Source organism: Zootoca vivipara, chromosome 12 (assembly GCF_965207765.1).
Source record: "Zootoca vivipara chromosome 12, rZooViv2.hap1.1, whole genome shotgun sequence".
NCBI classification, from domain to species: domain Eukaryota; kingdom Metazoa; phylum Chordata; class Lepidosauria; order Squamata; family Lacertidae; genus Zootoca; species Zootoca vivipara.
The window spans coordinates 28,225,843-28,242,918 of record NC_142595.1 but is presented as its reverse complement, the minus strand read 5'-3'; the positions used below and the strand labels follow the sequence as shown (position 1 = coordinate 28,242,918).

At 45.5% G+C, this 17,076-nt stretch overlaps 1 pseudogene; it reads left to right on the top strand.

Moving 5' to 3' along the window:
* Positions 1 to 4,539: 4,539 nt before the first annotated feature.
* LOC148683867 (uncharacterized) lies at positions 4,540 to 5,878 on the top strand (annotated as a pseudogene).
* The last annotated feature ends 11,198 nt before the right edge of the window (positions 5,879 to 17,076 follow it).

Genomic DNA, 17,076 nt, shown 5'->3' with positions numbered 1-17,076 from the left:
GTTCCTTAGGTCATACACGCTGTGCAGACTTGAACGCTCCCTGAGTGTTTTGGCCTGGGCTGGATCTACATTGATATGTAAAAATGTTATTAAATATAACATTATATCATCCTCAATGCAATTTTCTATTGTTGAAGGCTCGCTGCTCTACAGTGCCCTCTGGTGTCACATTTTATTAATACATTTTAACATTATGAACAACAAGTGTAGATCTGCCACTGGTTGGAATGTGTCATTGAACTCTGATAGTATCTCTTGCTTGCCAGAGTGGAGGAAAGAAAGGGGTGCTTGAATATTTGTAGAGCCTAGCCTACTCTATAAAAGTAAAAAAAAAATACAATAATTGCTGTTTGTGCTTTTGCTTCTGGCCCTGCCCACCAAGGGCATGTGGCCCCCAAAGTTTACCCAGAAGGGAATGTGGCCCTTGGATTACAAACTGTTCCCCATCTCTGTGATAGGTAGCTGATTTAGTGAAGATTGGGAGAAGATTCTGATTATAAGAGATGGTGAACCGAGCTTATCATACTGAGTTTGCACAACCTCTAACTTCTTCTTTCAAGTCTTTAGATAGCAATTAACATAGCATGTTCTGCCATGTAAGGCTCACAGCTTGGCCTGGTGCAATGATGTTCTGTATCTGCCAACGCAGGTGTCATTTCTCCTGATAATTTAACAGCAAGAGAACAGTCTCTAAGTTGTTCTATGTTTGTGTTGTGTTAAATTAGTTATCCAATTGGTTATCCAAATTTTACAGCACTCACATCATTTTACAGCACTCACCAAGTGTCCCTATTTTCCAGGGACAGTCCCAAATTCACAGAAACCGTCCTGGTTTCTGGTTAGATCCCAGAATGTCCCTATTTTCCTTAGGACACCCCTATTTTCATCAAAGAAATGTTGAAGGGTATGTTAGTACATCCCTCCTTACATTGGAGAAATGTTGGGAGGGTAGAGTTATGCGACCCCCAGGCCAAGAAGAGTCCAGACCTCACTTCATCTGAGGTTGGCTGAATGTGTCATTTAGACTGAAGTGAACCACCTTTAAACAGGAATTATATCCCATGTTGTCACTGAAGTTTTGTAGGAATTTTCCTTTTGAATTGTTGCATTGTAGCCTTGCAGATGTGTACTTCATTGCTTTGTATTCCATTCAATGGACTTTAACGTTCCCCGTTTTGTGGTCTGGATATCTATACCATGGTATATCGCACCCAGACAAATTCTCCCACTAATCCTCTTGAAATTGAATGCCTGTACCTTGCCTTTTGCATCCAACCTATCTTCACCGCACGGCTCCTTGGCCCCAAAGGCACGGCGGTGATGCAGAATGCGCTGTTCTCAAATCCAACTAGGCTGGCCGGGAGACTTGTGGGTAGTGACCCAGAACCCCTTGCAACGCTCCTCCTCCGACTCATCACCTGAGGAGTCATACATACCAGGTGCCGGTGCCGGTGCCGGCGCTGCTGATTCCTTATTTTTTTAACTGGGACTTGGCAGCTATGGGCCAACCTGAGCAGGTGGGTGGCACCCTTTCCAGGTAAGGCTCGCACGATGTCGCAAACCCCGCCCACCTGAGGGGAATGGTGAGGGCAGAAATTTCTGCTTACCATGGTATATTGCACCCTGACAAACTCTCCCACTGATCCCCATCCCTGCTTTGCCTTAACCTTCAATTACCTCTGTTGATTTTGCTCATCAAACAAAGCATCACTGATGTGTATATGATGATGTCTGTCAGGCAAGAGATAGGGGAAATGTGTCTCTGTTAATTCTCATTGACCCCTCAGTGACTTTCAATACCATCAACCATGATCTCCTTCAAAAGTGGCTGTCCGAGTTAGGAGTGGATGACACTGCATTTTTTAGTACTAGTACAGTACAGAAAGTATTGATCTGGTGTGTTTGCATTAAGTTCTATCCAAGGAGAGGGGCTGAGAAGGTAGAATTTTCAAAGGAAGTGACAACAGTTGAATGGGGTGGCAGGGCTGTTCCCTTCAGGGCTGAGGGCATTGGCTGGGCATGAGAGCTTTGCTTGGTTGATGCTGGCTTTAACTAGGGTATCTCTGAATACTGAATCATACTCAGTTTATCTACTACAGATATTCCTTTGACATGAACCAGTGAAAGCTAAAGACCACTTGGGCAGCTTTTGGATGTTTGGGTGAAGTGTGTGATAGAACACACAAACTCTCACATACATCCAGCCACATGTACATATTTTCATTCATTCTATGAAGACTGCAATCTCATTGATGCAGTTGCAAAAACTTTCTCCCACACACATCATATTTCATAGTGATCACTTATCATACATTTTATTATGCTGCCCAGCAAAGTAAAATAAATGTTTAATTTTTGTAGCACAAAGATACGGTTTGACAAAGATTAAAAATCTCCCACTGCCACATCTTTTTTTTTAAGACACCTCACAAGGTAAAGCCCTCCTAAGAGTTTATATATTGGTAACAGGGTCATCATTCTTCTAAATTATTTAGAGCACAACCCACTTAGCAAGGCTTCTAGTCAGCGCCCCCAATGATATTTCTTTTACCCATTCATTTGTTGTGATTCAAAAATAAAAACTGGAATCGCGGGCTTTTATACACGTAGCTGCCATCTGGTTGAACTCCTGGAAAACGAGAACAGAGTAGTCAGAATATCATTAATGTTATACACTTCCAATGAAACCTATAGCCCAAAAGATTGAAAAATTGGAAAGGATTCATGCAACTAACAAGTTCTGGGAAGTACAATAGATTTATTTCATAACTATTACTTTATAAGTTTTAAGCACCTGGCTTGAAGATTGGGCTTTTCCCAGATCCATCACAGTTTGATCAACTGACATCTACTGAATGCTCAGTACTCACTGTACAATGTCAACTCATTTCTACAAATATTAGTCATGCTCAGAGTAGACCCACTGAAATTAATGGGCATGGCTAATTTCAAGTGGGTATACTCAAAGTACATATTAGTAGGATATAACCCACTGCACTTCTGGATGCATTTATACATAAAATCTTGAACAAGGAAGAGAGTTTTGGCACTATTAACAAAAGCCATAGCCCACAAAAAATCATGTCACCACAAGGCCTACATTGTTGGTTTCTATTCCTCTCACTGCGCAGTCACAAGACTGTGTTTCTGCAATCAAGCACAGATTGTTAGCAGGGCTGGTCCTAAGGCAAGGCTGGGTGGCGCAATGCGCCAGGGTGCCGGGCCGCCAGGGGGGCGCCACGCTGCTGTGCCCGCCAGACAGCCACGCTGGGAAATGAGGCGGGGGGTGGCGCCGGAAGGATCTTTGCACCACGGTGCCACGGCGCCTGATATGCTTAAGATGGCCCTGATTGTTGGAATCACGGGAGCGGGTGTTTGCTGTATTCGGTTTCCGTTTGCTGTCATTTTTTTCTTTGGACTTGCTTTCTTTTGCTCTGCCTTATTCTTAGTAATAAACGTAGTTTGTAGCACACATTTCGGCCTCAGTCCTTCTGCGTTTTGTTCTGCAGGATACCTGAATATGTGTTTGGTCATGAAGACATCGGGGAGGAGTGCTGGAAACATTCCTGCGTTTTGCTGGGGGATTGTTCCTCCCCCCCCAACTCGCTTAAAAAGGTAAAGGGACCCCTTACCATTAGGTCCAGTCGTGTTCAACTCTGGGGTTCCTGCCCTCATCTCGCGTTACTGGCCGAGGGAGCCGGTGTACAGCTTCCGGGTCATGTGGCCAGCATGACTAAGCCGTTTCTGGCGAACCAGAGCAGCACACTGAAACGCCGTTTACCTTCCTGCCGGATAGGTACCTATTTATCTACTTGCACTTTGACGTGCTTTCGAACTGCTAGGTGGGCAAGAGCTGGGACTGAACAACAGGAGCTCACTCCGTCACAGGGATTCGAACTGCCGACCTTCTGATCAGCAAGGCCTAGGCTCTGTGGATTAACCAACAGGGCCACCTGCATCCACTCGCTTCCCTGACATGCCATGATAAAAAGTCCTTAATAAAACAAAGGAATTGGGGTGCCAGTTGAAGTATCAAAAGGGCAGGCGGGCAGGGCTTGCTGAACCCTTCTTCATCACGGTGACTTCTTCAGCAAACCATCCTCAATATCCCTTTTCTCCCAAACAAACTTCAGTACTGTGAGTGAGTCCAGTTGGAAAAGAAGGGATGTAGGGCTGGTGGTGGGGAATGGTTTGAACAGCAGGGGAAGATTCACAGCCATCCTTCTGCCTGTCACTTTGGTGCCGTAGATTGTGCTGCTGATCCTACTGGTCACTAAGTCTCTTCCTATCCAATCTCTCAGAGATGTTGTGAGGATAACATGGAGAACAGGGGAGCCATGTAGTGGGACACCCAATCTCAGTGATCACGGGCAGCAGGAGTAGTTACCCTAAGATCAGACCATGTCATTACTGAGGAGGCAGGCTTAATCGTTGTTTGAGGACTATCCCTGTCCCTAGGTCTGGTCCTGACCGGAAGGATTCTGGAATCAGCAAGAGAAACCCACATGACCTGAAATGTTGCTCTACAATGCCAGATCAATGATGAATAAAGCCACTGTCATCCACGACCTGGATGAAGCACTTGACCTGGCATGTGTGACAGAGACTTGGTTGGATGAAGCAGATGGGCCTGTCCTTGCCGCTGCTTGTCCACCAGGTTTCTCTTACGCACAGCAACCCTATTGGGACGACCCAGTTTTCTGAGTGCATGTTCTGGAAATTGGGCAATAGGGGCAGTACAGGATTCCTTTTGGTGTACCGACCTCCTCGCTGCACCAAGCATTCCCTGCCCGAGCTGCTTCAGGTCATGGCGGATGTGCTCCTGGAGACACCTAGTTTGGTTGTCCTGGGGGATTTTAACATCCATGCTGACACGACCTTACAAGGGGCTGCTCGGGACTTCATGGAAAACATGGCCTCCAAGGGGCTGTGCCTGAACAAGTTTGGTCAAACTTATAGCCGCGGATATGCCTTACACCTGGTGTTTACCTCTACAGATGTTGGTGATCTGGCACTAAGTAAAAGTGAAACAAAAGAAATGCCATGGTCAGATCACTTCCTGGTGCAACTGGACTTCTTCACGAGCCTTCGGATGGTCCACCCCTCTAGTTAATGGATCCAGTAGGCTTCCAGAGAGTAGCAGAGGATGTTTTATTCCATGTTGATGGCCTTTCAGCTGATTCCCTGGTGGCCCAATGGAATGCGGTGTTAACCAGGGCTACAAAGTGCCCTCTGGCTACAAAGTGCCCTCTCCAATTGCAAGGAGCCCGGACAGCCGCATGGTTTTACCCAGGGCTGAGGGCGATGAAACAATAGTTGAGACTGCTAGAGCACCGGTGGCAGAAAACTCATTCTGAATCAGACCGGACACGGGCTAGAGCTCAACATCGAGCCTACCAAGTGGCAATGGCGACGGCGAAGAGGACAATCTTCACCACCTCTATTGCATCTGCAGAAAACAGCAGCAGGAGACTCTTTTAGGTGGTTCACAATCCATCGGAACCACCTTCATCACCGGGGCCTCGTAGGGACCCCAAGATCTCCTACAATGCTTTTGAATTGGTTTTTTTTTTTTTTGCAGATAAAATCTCTCAGATTCAGAAGGAGGTGGACTCCTTCGGAGCAGGGCCATGGCAGGAGAGTGCTAGAGTCCTGTCTAGTCATGTTCTGGGATCAATTCCAATCTGTTACCTCCGAAGATGTGGACAGGTTCCTTGGACGCGTTCAACCGACCACCTCTCTCCTTGATCCTTGCCTATCCTGGCTAATAAAAATGAGTCGGGAAGGAGTGGGCGATGGGCTCTGCGGGGTGGTGGATGCTTCCCAGACCCACCAAAATTGGCGGACATTAAACAGCTTCTTAAAAAAACATCTTTAGATGCGGCCAATATGGCCAACTATCATCCTGTCTCAAATCTTCCATTCTTGGGCAAGGTGATTCAGTGGGTGGTTGCTGAACAACTTCAAGCATGCCTGGAGGATGCGGGCCATTTGGATCCCTTCCAATTGAGATTCTGGCCGCACCATGGGACTGAAACTGCCTTGGTTGTGCTGTGCCATGTCCAGAAAGTGGTGTTGGGGGATGAGTGTTCAGACCCCTGGGCTCTCACTTGTGTAGTGCCTGAGGGTTCTGTCCTTTCCCCCGTGCTTTTAAATATCTAAATGAAGCTGCTGGGAGAGATCATCAGGGGGTTTGGGATGGGTGTTCATCAGTATGCAGATGACAACCAGCTCTACCTATCTTTTAAATCAGAACCAGTGAAGGCAGTGAATGTCCTGTGTGATTTCCTGGATGTGGTTGGAGGATGGAAGGCGGCTAACAGATTGAGGTTCAATCCTAACAAGACAGAAGTACTGTTTTTTGGGGACAGGGGGCGGGTGGGTGTTGGGGACTTCCTGGTCCTGAATGGGGTAACTGTGCCCCTGAAGGACCAGGTGCGCAGCCTGGGAGTCATTTTGGACTCACAGCTGTCCATGGAGGTGCAGGTTAATTCTGTGTCCAGGGCGGCTGTCTACCAGCTCCATATGGTACGCAGGCTGAGACCCTACCTGCCTGCGGAATGTCTCACCAGGGTGGTGCATGCTCTAGTTATTTCCCAATTGGGAAAAGCTATTATATACTGTGCACCAAGCTATTATATAATATGTGACTAGTGGTTCATCTAACTAATCCTTTTCTCACTGTTCTGAAAACTATTTACTCAGTTCTCTATGGTCCTATCCAAACTTGTCATCTCAGATGTTGTGGTCTGAACCTGGAACTGTGCTCAGGAATGCGGTTTCACCATCATGGTGAGCACGATTTGTGGTGGGGGCTTAACAAACCACTCCTGAGTTCCAAAGGTGGGGGCATGAGTGGTCACTATTGGATAGGTCCTTGGCTGTTGTTGGGCAAATTTGTATGTTGCAAGTTGATGGGTCAGCCCCCTTGGTATAGAAGCCAAAGAGAGAGGTTTCTCTTTGGCTGCATTTTCGGATCACTCGAAGGCACTGGGGCTGGCAAGCATGCTGACAAGTCTGGACTGGGGTGCCGTCTCGGCCACTTGCCTTTGCAAGTGTATCTTGGATGTCCAGATTGGGAATGCTTTGGGAGGATTTCATTCCTTTGGTTCAGTCGAGTGTGGCCTGTAACGGTCCTCCCGTAGCGCTGGTGATGCTCTGGGTGGGAATGTTTTGCCATCTTCCCCCAGAGTAAGTTTGCGTCTTGCAGCAAGTGGACTTGGATGAGCTGTTGGCAGTGCCCCCGGGATAAAGAAAATTTAATTTTAATTCGGTCGCTTTCTCAGAGACATGTGTGGCAAGGCACCCGCTGCCCAGCTGCCACTAAGGAAGTGAATAAGACAGCCCAGGGGGGTGGGTCGTAGCTCCTCCAGTAATTTCTTTCCAGAGCTCAGGAGTCGGGCCTTGGTTCCAGTCTCAGACTCCCTTCGAATGTGCATGTGTCTTGGCTGGCCAGGAGAGGGATGTTGTGGGGTGAATTTCTCCCACTGATTCGCAAGCAGTTGCACATGGATGGACCCCCCTCGGCAATTTTGGTGGGTGAAAATGATTTGCCCACTACGGACTGTCGCACACTGCGTTCTTCGATTTGTAGTGATGTGTGAGAATTGAGTACCCTGTTGCCAGCTACAAGATTAATTTGGTCCCATTTATTGCAGAGAAGGGAGTGGCAAGGGAGTCGCTCCCCTGTCACCACCGAACGGGCTAGGAAACGGGTGAATTGGGCTGTGGTTAAGTTGATCGAGGAATTGGGTGGGCTGATCATTATTCATCCTGAAATTTCTTTTGCCGCTGCCCAGATGTATCGACCCGATGGTGTTCATCTTTCCTCAGTAGGGAACAATCTGTGGTTGGGGTCGATTCGTGGGTGGGTTTTGTCCTGGCTGGGTTTGTGAGTGGTTTTGGTGGCAAGCCTAGGGGCTCTAGTGGCGGTTAGGCATTGGTTATTGGTTGTATATGGGGTCTGTTGACTGCATAGGCCCCTTGAGTTAATGCCTGAATTAGGGGAGATGCCAGTCAGGAATACAGGGGCTCTATGCAGTGTCCATAACCCCGGTCGGGGACCAGCAACACGCATGAGCCCCTGGGAGCCTGAGGGGAGAGGGTATCCAACTCCCTGTCTCTCCCTGTAGGGTTTCCCCTTGTTGACAAGGCGAGTTTATTTCTGTCCTTAGGTGACAGTTGGAGAACCAATGCCTACGCAACCACTCACTTATTTTATATTTGTATTTCAATAAAAGTTGTGGCCAAATACATGCCAAAAACCATTAAACAAAAATTCTGTCTATGGTGTGAGTTATTTGAGGGGCAGTTTTGGGGACCTCCACACGCAATGCTAAGACTAAGCAAACTTTTCATCAGAAGATAGAAAGCTGACATAGACTGGATCAACACACGGGGGAAACACTTTAAACAAGTCATAAATTAAATCGTTATAACAAAAGAGAAAAAACAATGTGAAATTGCACAAAGTGTTCTGCTCTACAGAGCCAACTGGTGTCACATGTTTATAATGCAGTTATAGTGTTGTAACATGAGCAATGTAGCTGAGTCAAAACTGAGTCAGACGCTAGATCCATCTAGCTTGGTGTTGTCTACTCTGGCTGGCAAGGGCTCTCTTCCAGCCCTACCTGGAGATTCTGAGGAATGAAGTTCTGATGTTTTGCATGCAAAACAAGTGCTCCCAATGTGGGGCCTTCCAGAAGTTTCACATCAGTCTTCTCCCAACAGGTATGGCCACTGATTAGTGCTGATGGGAACTGCAGTTTGGAATTTCTGGAGGGCACCAGATTGGGGAATACTGTACTTCCTCTCACTCTCATTGGCCTACAAAGTGCCTTGACTAATTATTCATCCAGCCAACCACTATGTGAAATTGCACAAAGTTTTGTGCTCTACAGAGCCAAGTGGTGTCACATGTTTATAATGCAGTTAAAGAGTTGTAACATGAGCAATGTAGCTGAGTCCAAACTGAGTCAGACGCCTTGACTAATTATTCATCCAGCCAACCACTCCTGTTATTCCAGGCCCCTGCATCATGCTCACCGGTATCAGCACAGTAGCTCCATAACCTGTCCTGGTCATAGTTCCATGTTGTCGCACACCAGTAGTCCTGTCTCTGTGCACCTTGCTGGGTGCAGGTATTGAAAATTTGGCCCTTGTACACAAAGGGGAACACACAGGATCGCCCACCAGCATTACCTCCATTCTCTAGGCCCAAACAGAGTGAGATTATATACATTGAAACATACTAGCGATGATCACAACATACAAAAAATAAACCAAAAGGGTGAACAAGTCTCATATATATAAACCTTGCTGGGGATCTCCTTTGCAAAGGCTTAGAAAGAAAGCTACAAACCAAGGACAAAAGAATTGGTCAGGAGCCTGTGAGAGCAAGTGACAATTGCTCAATTGACAATAATATTAAAGAAACAAGAAACTATAAATAAAGATTCAGTTATACTAGGTATAAAACAAGACATGAGGATAGCTGGCCTTTATGCTAATGTAATATTAGTAATATTAGAAAAGATGACATGTGACTTTTATGGTCTATGCAATCTTTATCAATTATTAGTAGGAAATATTTGTACAAAAGCGCCTCTTAGGTACATAGTTTGAACCAGATTTACAAATTCACATACTGGTGATGTGTTTCATTTCTTGAGAGATCTTGTTGCTTGAAGCAACTTTTATCTGATCCTTGGAAGGAGATTTGTAATAGTTCGGGCATAAGGAAGATCAATACAAGCTCATTAGTCCCAAAGCTCATTAAGAGCACAGAAAGAGTTCTGCTACATCAGACCAGACCAAAGGCCCATCTAATCCAACAGTTTGTTTCCACAATGTCCAATCAGATGCCTTTGGAAAACCCACATCTAGCTTTAATGTTCATAAGGATGATTTGTTTACTTTATTCCAGTAAAATGGCTATGCATATGTATAACATAGGAAACCAGAAAGAGAAGAAAATACAGGTCACCTTTAGTTTCACAATTTTTCCAGCTTTTCATGATTTTTGTGCCAGGGCGAAGTGATATGGCACACCATATTGAATGATGTTTAACCTTGGTGCACGAGGAATAGGATTTATTCTGGTAAATAAATGGGAAAATACAGGGAGCACCAACTGAAATGGAAACGGGGGACAATGGTGTAAGAATAAGAACTGCAATTAATTAACTGGAAACAGTGTGGTTATCATCCATGCATGTGCGACAGCTGTCTCAATTTCCACTTACTCAGCATTCAGTTTTCTAGTTGAATTGAAGCTGGTTTAAGAAAAACACACACCAAACAGCAGAAACTACAGCATCAATATGGATCGTGGCTGATACCATGTGAATGTGGCTTCAAAAACTAGCAGCAAACGAGCAGTTGATACAGAGCAAGCCACTGCTTCTCAATCTGTCTCCTGCAGTGGGCTGGCATTCCTCCCTCCCCAGTGTGCCACAGACTGGTACCATATGTAGTCACTGGAGCACCCCACTCAACCTGGGCTGTGGTAGAGGCACTTGTAACCAGCAGCCATGCTTTCTCAGTCCATGTCTGAGTGCTTATTTTTTAATTTATTTTGCCCACCAGTTTCCAAGGAAAACCCAATCTTTACCACTGAATCAGATTGAATGGCAATTTGGGTTTTCCATGGATTGCCATTTGGTCCAATTCAGCGGTAAGGAGTGGGTTATTGTTATTGTTGTTGTTATTATGATTATGATTATGATTACCTCACCGATCCGGCTGGGTTTCCCCAGCCACTCTGGGTGGCTCACATCACATACTAAAACATCAAACGTTAAAAACTTCTCTAAACACGCTGCCTTCAGATGTCTCCTAAAAGCAGCAGAAAACCATGACCCATTTTTTGCAAGGGAAGGATGTGGTAGTTTTTAAGGGGAAGGGATTTCAGTCTACCCTTAGTTATACATGCCTGAGGTTCAGTTTAAGGGAGATAGAACCTCTGTGAAGGCTGGAATCCTGTGCACACTTACCTGGGAGTAAGGCCCAGGGTTGTTTTTTTCAGCTGGAACTCTCCAGAACTCAGTTCCAGCACCTCTTAGGTAGGTGCCATTGCTATTATAACAGAACAAGGGAGCTGTTCATGTTGAGTTCCAGCACGTCTTTTTCTGGAAAAAATAGCACTGGTAAACCCATTAACTCAGTGGGACTTACTGATGGGTGGACAGACTGTAAGTCATCTTTTCCCCACTAAGACAGGACCATAGCTAAACAGAAGTTTATGCAAGTGATGGCTAGCTGTAAGAGATCCATTGAAACAGAGATCAATGAACCACTAGGCTCGTTAAGATGAATCGGAAAGAATTCATGGAATATTTCTTACCGACAGCTTCAGTCAACAATAGTAAGAGACCACAAGTGAGCAAGAGGAATGCCATGATGGAGCCCATATCTTCTCTAAGGGATGAGGAGGGTACTCTTTTTATAAGCCCCACTTAGCCTTTCCTTCCTCCAACTACAGGTGTCTGATGTTTGCACAACCACAAGAAATGGCATATGTTTATATTTCCCAACAGCAGCTCAGTGTGCCTCATAATTTTTTGTTTCCTCTTCGTACACAATGCCAAGAACAAAGGGAAGTGAATCTTATCTTGCAATTAGTGAATAAGGAAGCTTCCTTAGAAAAGGATTACATCTGACCTGAAATTGTGAATTATTCCCTCTATTCTGCAGGAATGATGTATCAACAGACAGATTCCTACTATACCTTTACCACAATCATGATCTGGGGAGGGAGGGTTAAAAGCCTATAATATGCTAATTATACATTTTATGACATTATTTACACAGAACCTTATCTGTCCTTAAAAGTCCACAAAGGAAACATATTCAACAAAAGGAGGTGGTTGTTTCCTGATGTGGTAGAATGCTGGTGGAAAAATACAGATGTGGAAAGTTAATCTTTTTAGCCTATATCCCTGCAAATTGAAAATTAGCACAGCAGAGAAAGAGCTAATACCCCATTTTTCTCTCTGGTGTGGGGAGATCACTGGACTAATTGACAACAGGACATGAGAGAAGGAAGGAGGTGGTGCTCAGCCTCCCCCCTGAGATTTCCCCTTGCTTTTTAAGAGGGAAAAAGTTCACCTTATGGAGCGAAAAATACGGTAAATTGTTTTTCCTTTTACATTGTAATGAATGACCTTTTCCCTGACAAGTACAGTCAGGAAATAATTATACTGTTAATTATACTGTTAATTATGTAAAATTAATAAATTTGTAAATTACATAATTGAATTAAATAGCAGACAAATAAGACAAATAATTTCATATTTGGCAAAAACTGATGGGAACAAGATGACCTTGACAGGTCAGAATAGAAATTGCTTGTTCTTACATCTCTAAGCAGGCGTAGGGAAGCTCAGGCCTCGCCTCCAGGGACTCAGCTATACAGCTGCAAATAAAACGTTTTAAGTGTGTTTTAAGTGTAATATACAATGTGACACTAGAGGGCAATGATGAGTCTCATGGAAAATTCAATGTATTTTTTAAAAAATGCTGGTCTTGGCCCCAGTCTTATTCAACATCTTTATCAATAACTTGGATGATGGGCTTGAGGGTATCCTGAGCAAGTTTGCAGATGACACCAAATTGGGAGGGGTGGCTAATACCCCAGAGGACAGGATCACACTTCAAAATGACCTTAACAGATTAGACAACTGAGCCAAAGCAAACAAGATGAATTTTAACAAGGAGAAATGTAAAGTACTAAAATTGGGCAAAAATAAAATAAAAGGCACAAATACAGGATGGGAGACACCTGGCTTGAGAGCAGTACATGTGAAAAGGACCTAGGAGTCTTGGTAGACCACAAACTTGTGGTCTCTTCCAGTTCTATGATTCAAATAAGCATTTTCAGAACAGTTTTTATATGTGTCTAGATTGGGTCCTCCCTCAAAATGGCACATGTTTTGGTGAGACCTGGAGAACGACCGCCTGTGTTTTCGGTGGGTAAAATTGGTTAGCCACAACACCCGATTGGTAGGTCCCTCGAAGTTGGGTTCAATCTGGCCAGTGGGTCACATTGCAAACGAATTGAGGGACCCATATATACCCATGCACCTGACCCAGAACTTCCTCTTTCGGTGTATGCATTTGAAAAAGCAACAGCTGGACATTTGATGGATCGTCCTATTGATCTCTTTCCTTTATTCCCCCTTTCCCCCTTGATTTTCCCAGTAGTTATTCTTCCCTCCTTTCCTTTCCCTTTCCCCTTTCCCCTTTCCCTTCCTTTCCTTTCCTTTCCACCCCCCCCCCCCCCGAGGGGCTTTCACCCACGGGGCTTCAGCCCCTTGAGCACTCCCGGTCTGTCGAGCTTGCCACTGCCTCTTTAATAACCGTGGGCTTTTGGCACAGCAGCTTTTCCTTCTCCCGGCTGCGGCTGCAGCTTTGGGGCTTGAAAATTTTATTGGGCAGCCGATCGTTTTTGGGCATCGCGGGGAGTTCCCTCTCTGAGCAATATGCCTTTGTTCTGTTCGGCTTAAGGGGCTGGTGGGGAATTTTCAGGGCCGGAAACCCCCCCCCCCTGATTTAACGCAATCGCTGTTTTGTACCTTCTTTCAAGTAGGGGAGGTCTTCACCCAGCTAATTTTGGTGGGAGAGCCATCTTGTTTTGGCGGGAGCGTGCCTTTTCAATTCCGTTTGTATTTCTGTAATTCCCCCTTTTTTTAAAAAAAGAAAGAAGGTTTTGGGATGCCTATCAAGAGGAATCCCAGTCCTGCTCTCCCTTCTAAAAGTGTTCAGTGACTCCCCCAGCGTTTCCCCAGCATACGCTGGATCACTTGGGTGCAATTATAGCCGATATCGGATCAGATCCTGTGGCCGTGTCAAGGTTCAATACTGAGCTGGAATCTTTACCTCAGCAGTTTGGAAGGCAGCCTGTTTCTCAGCCCGGCCCTTCCATATCTTCTACTGTTTTGAGGCTCATGGTCCTTCGGATGTGAGCAAAGGGAGTGAGGCTTTTGATTCTTCTGGTGCCTTGTTCTCCCAATTCCTGCCTTCCAGGATCCCAGTCCCAGCTAGTCCTAGGGGTCATCCTAGGAGGAGTATGGGTGCCATGATGCAGTGTGCCTTCCATTCTGGACTGCCTCGTTTGCAGTCAGCACCCCCGGGGCCTGGGAGTTCAGTTTGCACAGCATGTGGGGGGGGGAATCATCTTCCCAGCCAAGCTCCTCACATGCTTTTAGTTTTGTGCAAGTCTGGTCTGCTGCTTCGAGGGAGGCGCTCAGCATCCAGTCGTCTGAGGAGGATCTCCCATTAATGCCTGCCTTAAGGCCGTTACTTCACAGGTGCCAGCTCCACAGTTCCACCAGTTCCAGTTCCACAGAATCCTATTCCAAAGACACGGATTTCTGGAATATGATCCTTGTTTCACCGTTCTTGGTTTCATCAGTAGTTCTGGGTGATGCAAATAGACGTGTTCCTTGGGTTACAAACACTTCAGGTTCCAAACTTCGCTAACCAAGAAATAGTACCTGACATTAAGAACTTTGCTTCAGGATGAGAACAGAAATTGTGCTTTGGCAGTGCGGCGGCAACAGGAGGCCCCATTAGCTAAAGTGGTGCTTCAGATTAAGAACAGTTTCATGTTAATAACGGACCTCCGGAACAAATTAAGTTCTTAACCAGAAGTAGCACCATGAATGCAATGTTGTGATGTCACACACTTTTTAACATAAAGAATAATTTAAATGCCATAAACAACTGTACATACCAAAAGTGATGTAAGAAGATAGTAGTTCTGTGTCATTGTATTAGCTGCGATAAACATCAACTGTTACAATGTGAGGTTATATGGATAAACTATTTACCTGTAGAGCATATTTATAGGAAGTACAATGCCCACATCTTAAAAAAAAAAAAAACTCATGTGGAGGACTGGACAACGTGAGTATGGATTTTACATCCATATGCACCAAGATCTCTTAAAATGACTTTGTGCGTCGTTTGGCAAAGAGGGGGATGTTATCGCACCCTGGGATATGCTTAAGAATACGCCAATGACGCCTAATAATTTTCTCAATTTCAAAAGTCATATGGTTATATTGTAGGGAAGCGTAAATACGCGAAGATCTTATATTAACATGTGAAACAGATGTAAGAAGGGTCAACCTCTCTCCTATGTGTGTTTTTTGGATGGCAGTTGTTATGACTGAGTTTGGATAACCTCATTGTAATAAGGATGCAGAAAGTATTTTTGAATGGGCTTTAAAGTCTTGTGGGTCCGATGAATTGTGTTTTAATCTTAGAAACTTATCTAATGGAAGATCAAGGAAAGGTCAACAATGTTGACTCGATGTACCTTCAAAGGTCAAGTGTAGATTCGCACTATTGATCCAACGAATGAATGGTTCAAAAATATCCTCCGAAAATATAAATATCAAACTTTCTATATACCGGCCATAAAACAGGATGTATTCACTGAATGGTTTATTATGAGCAATATGTTCTAAATCAAAACTTCTCATAAAGATATTGGCCACACTTCGAGCACATTTAGAGTCCATGGGTAAACCTTATTTTTGAATGAAGTGCTTTGAAGCAAACCTGAAAGAATTGTTAGATAAAGGTAAAAATATATCCAGAATCTCCATTAAAAATGCATTAGTGGTGAAGACTGATTATGATTATGAGGGGGGTTGGACCCGTGTCTGAGTCCAGGGGGACATCTGGGTGGTGGACATAGCCTGTCCCCTGCTTTCCGCCTATCTATGTTTTCACCCTTGGCTGACCTATGCTGGTGCCCTGGGTCAGCGCTACCTGCAAGGGTGCAGGGAGCTAGTTGAAACAGAGCCTATGCAACCACTCACTTTCTGTATTCAATAAAGTTGTGGCCTAATTTCTGCTAAAAACGAAAGTAAAATTTGAGTCAAGTGTGAATTTTTTTTAGCGGAAGGTCCCTGTGTCTAAACATGCAAATTCCACCTAGATCTCTCTATCTGTCCCCCATGATGTTCCTTAGATCATACACCCTGCCCAGGCTTGAAGGCTCCTTGAGTGTTTTGGCCTGGACTGGATCTACATTGATCTGTAAAAATGTTATTAAATATAATAATATTTCTTTTCTCCACTCTGGGGGGAAGGCAAATGGCGAAAAGCCCCCGCTGCGGGGTTGCCAGCTCTGTCAGGTGGGGGGAGGGAGAAGCAGAGGATCCGATCGGTCTTTGGCTTCTCCCTCCCCCCGCCCAACATAGCCGGCATTTGGCTCTGTCAGGTGGGGGGAGGGAGAAGCAGAGGATCCAATCGGTCTTCGGCTTCTCCCTCCCCCCACCCAACATAGCTGGCATTTGGCTTTGTCAGGTGGGGGGAGGGAGAAGCAGAGGATCCGATCGGTCTTCGGCTTCTCCCTCCCCCCGCCCAACATAGCCGGCATTTGGCTCTGTCAGGCGGGGGGAGGGAGAAGCAGAGGATCGGATTGCTTCTCCCTCCCCCCACCCGACATAGCCGGGGTTCTCACCGCCGACAGAAAGGACAGATCCCAGGATCTGTCCTTGCTGTCGGCGGCGGGGGGAGAGGAAGGAAGGAGGAGAAAGGGCTGCTTTCTCCTCCTTCGTTCCTGTCTCCCTGCCGCTGACAGCAAGGACAGGTCCCGGGTTTCGGAGAAGTGCTGCGCAAGCGCTTCTCCGAACCCCGGGATGTCTCTTTCCTGTCGGCGTCTGGGGGAGAGGAAGGAAGGAGGAGAAAGCAGCCCTTTCTCATTTGTTCCTGTCCCCCTGCCGCCGACAGCAAGGACAGGTCCCAGGGTTCGGAGAAGCACTGTGCAAGCGCTTCTCCGAACCCCGGGATGTTCTACCGGTAGTGCCCGTTATTGAACGGGCTGAAATACACTAGTAGTAGTAGTAGTAGTAGTAATAATAATAATAATAATAATAATAATGGAATAGGGTGTCCCTATTTTCATTTGAGAAATGTTGGTGGGTGGGTAATAGCCTCGGGGGGTGGGGGTGGGGGTGGGACAATTACAATTACATATACAGTGGTACCTCTAGTTATGAACTTAATTTGTTCCAGAGGTCCGTTCTTAACCTGAAACTGTTCTTAACGAGAGGCTTGCTT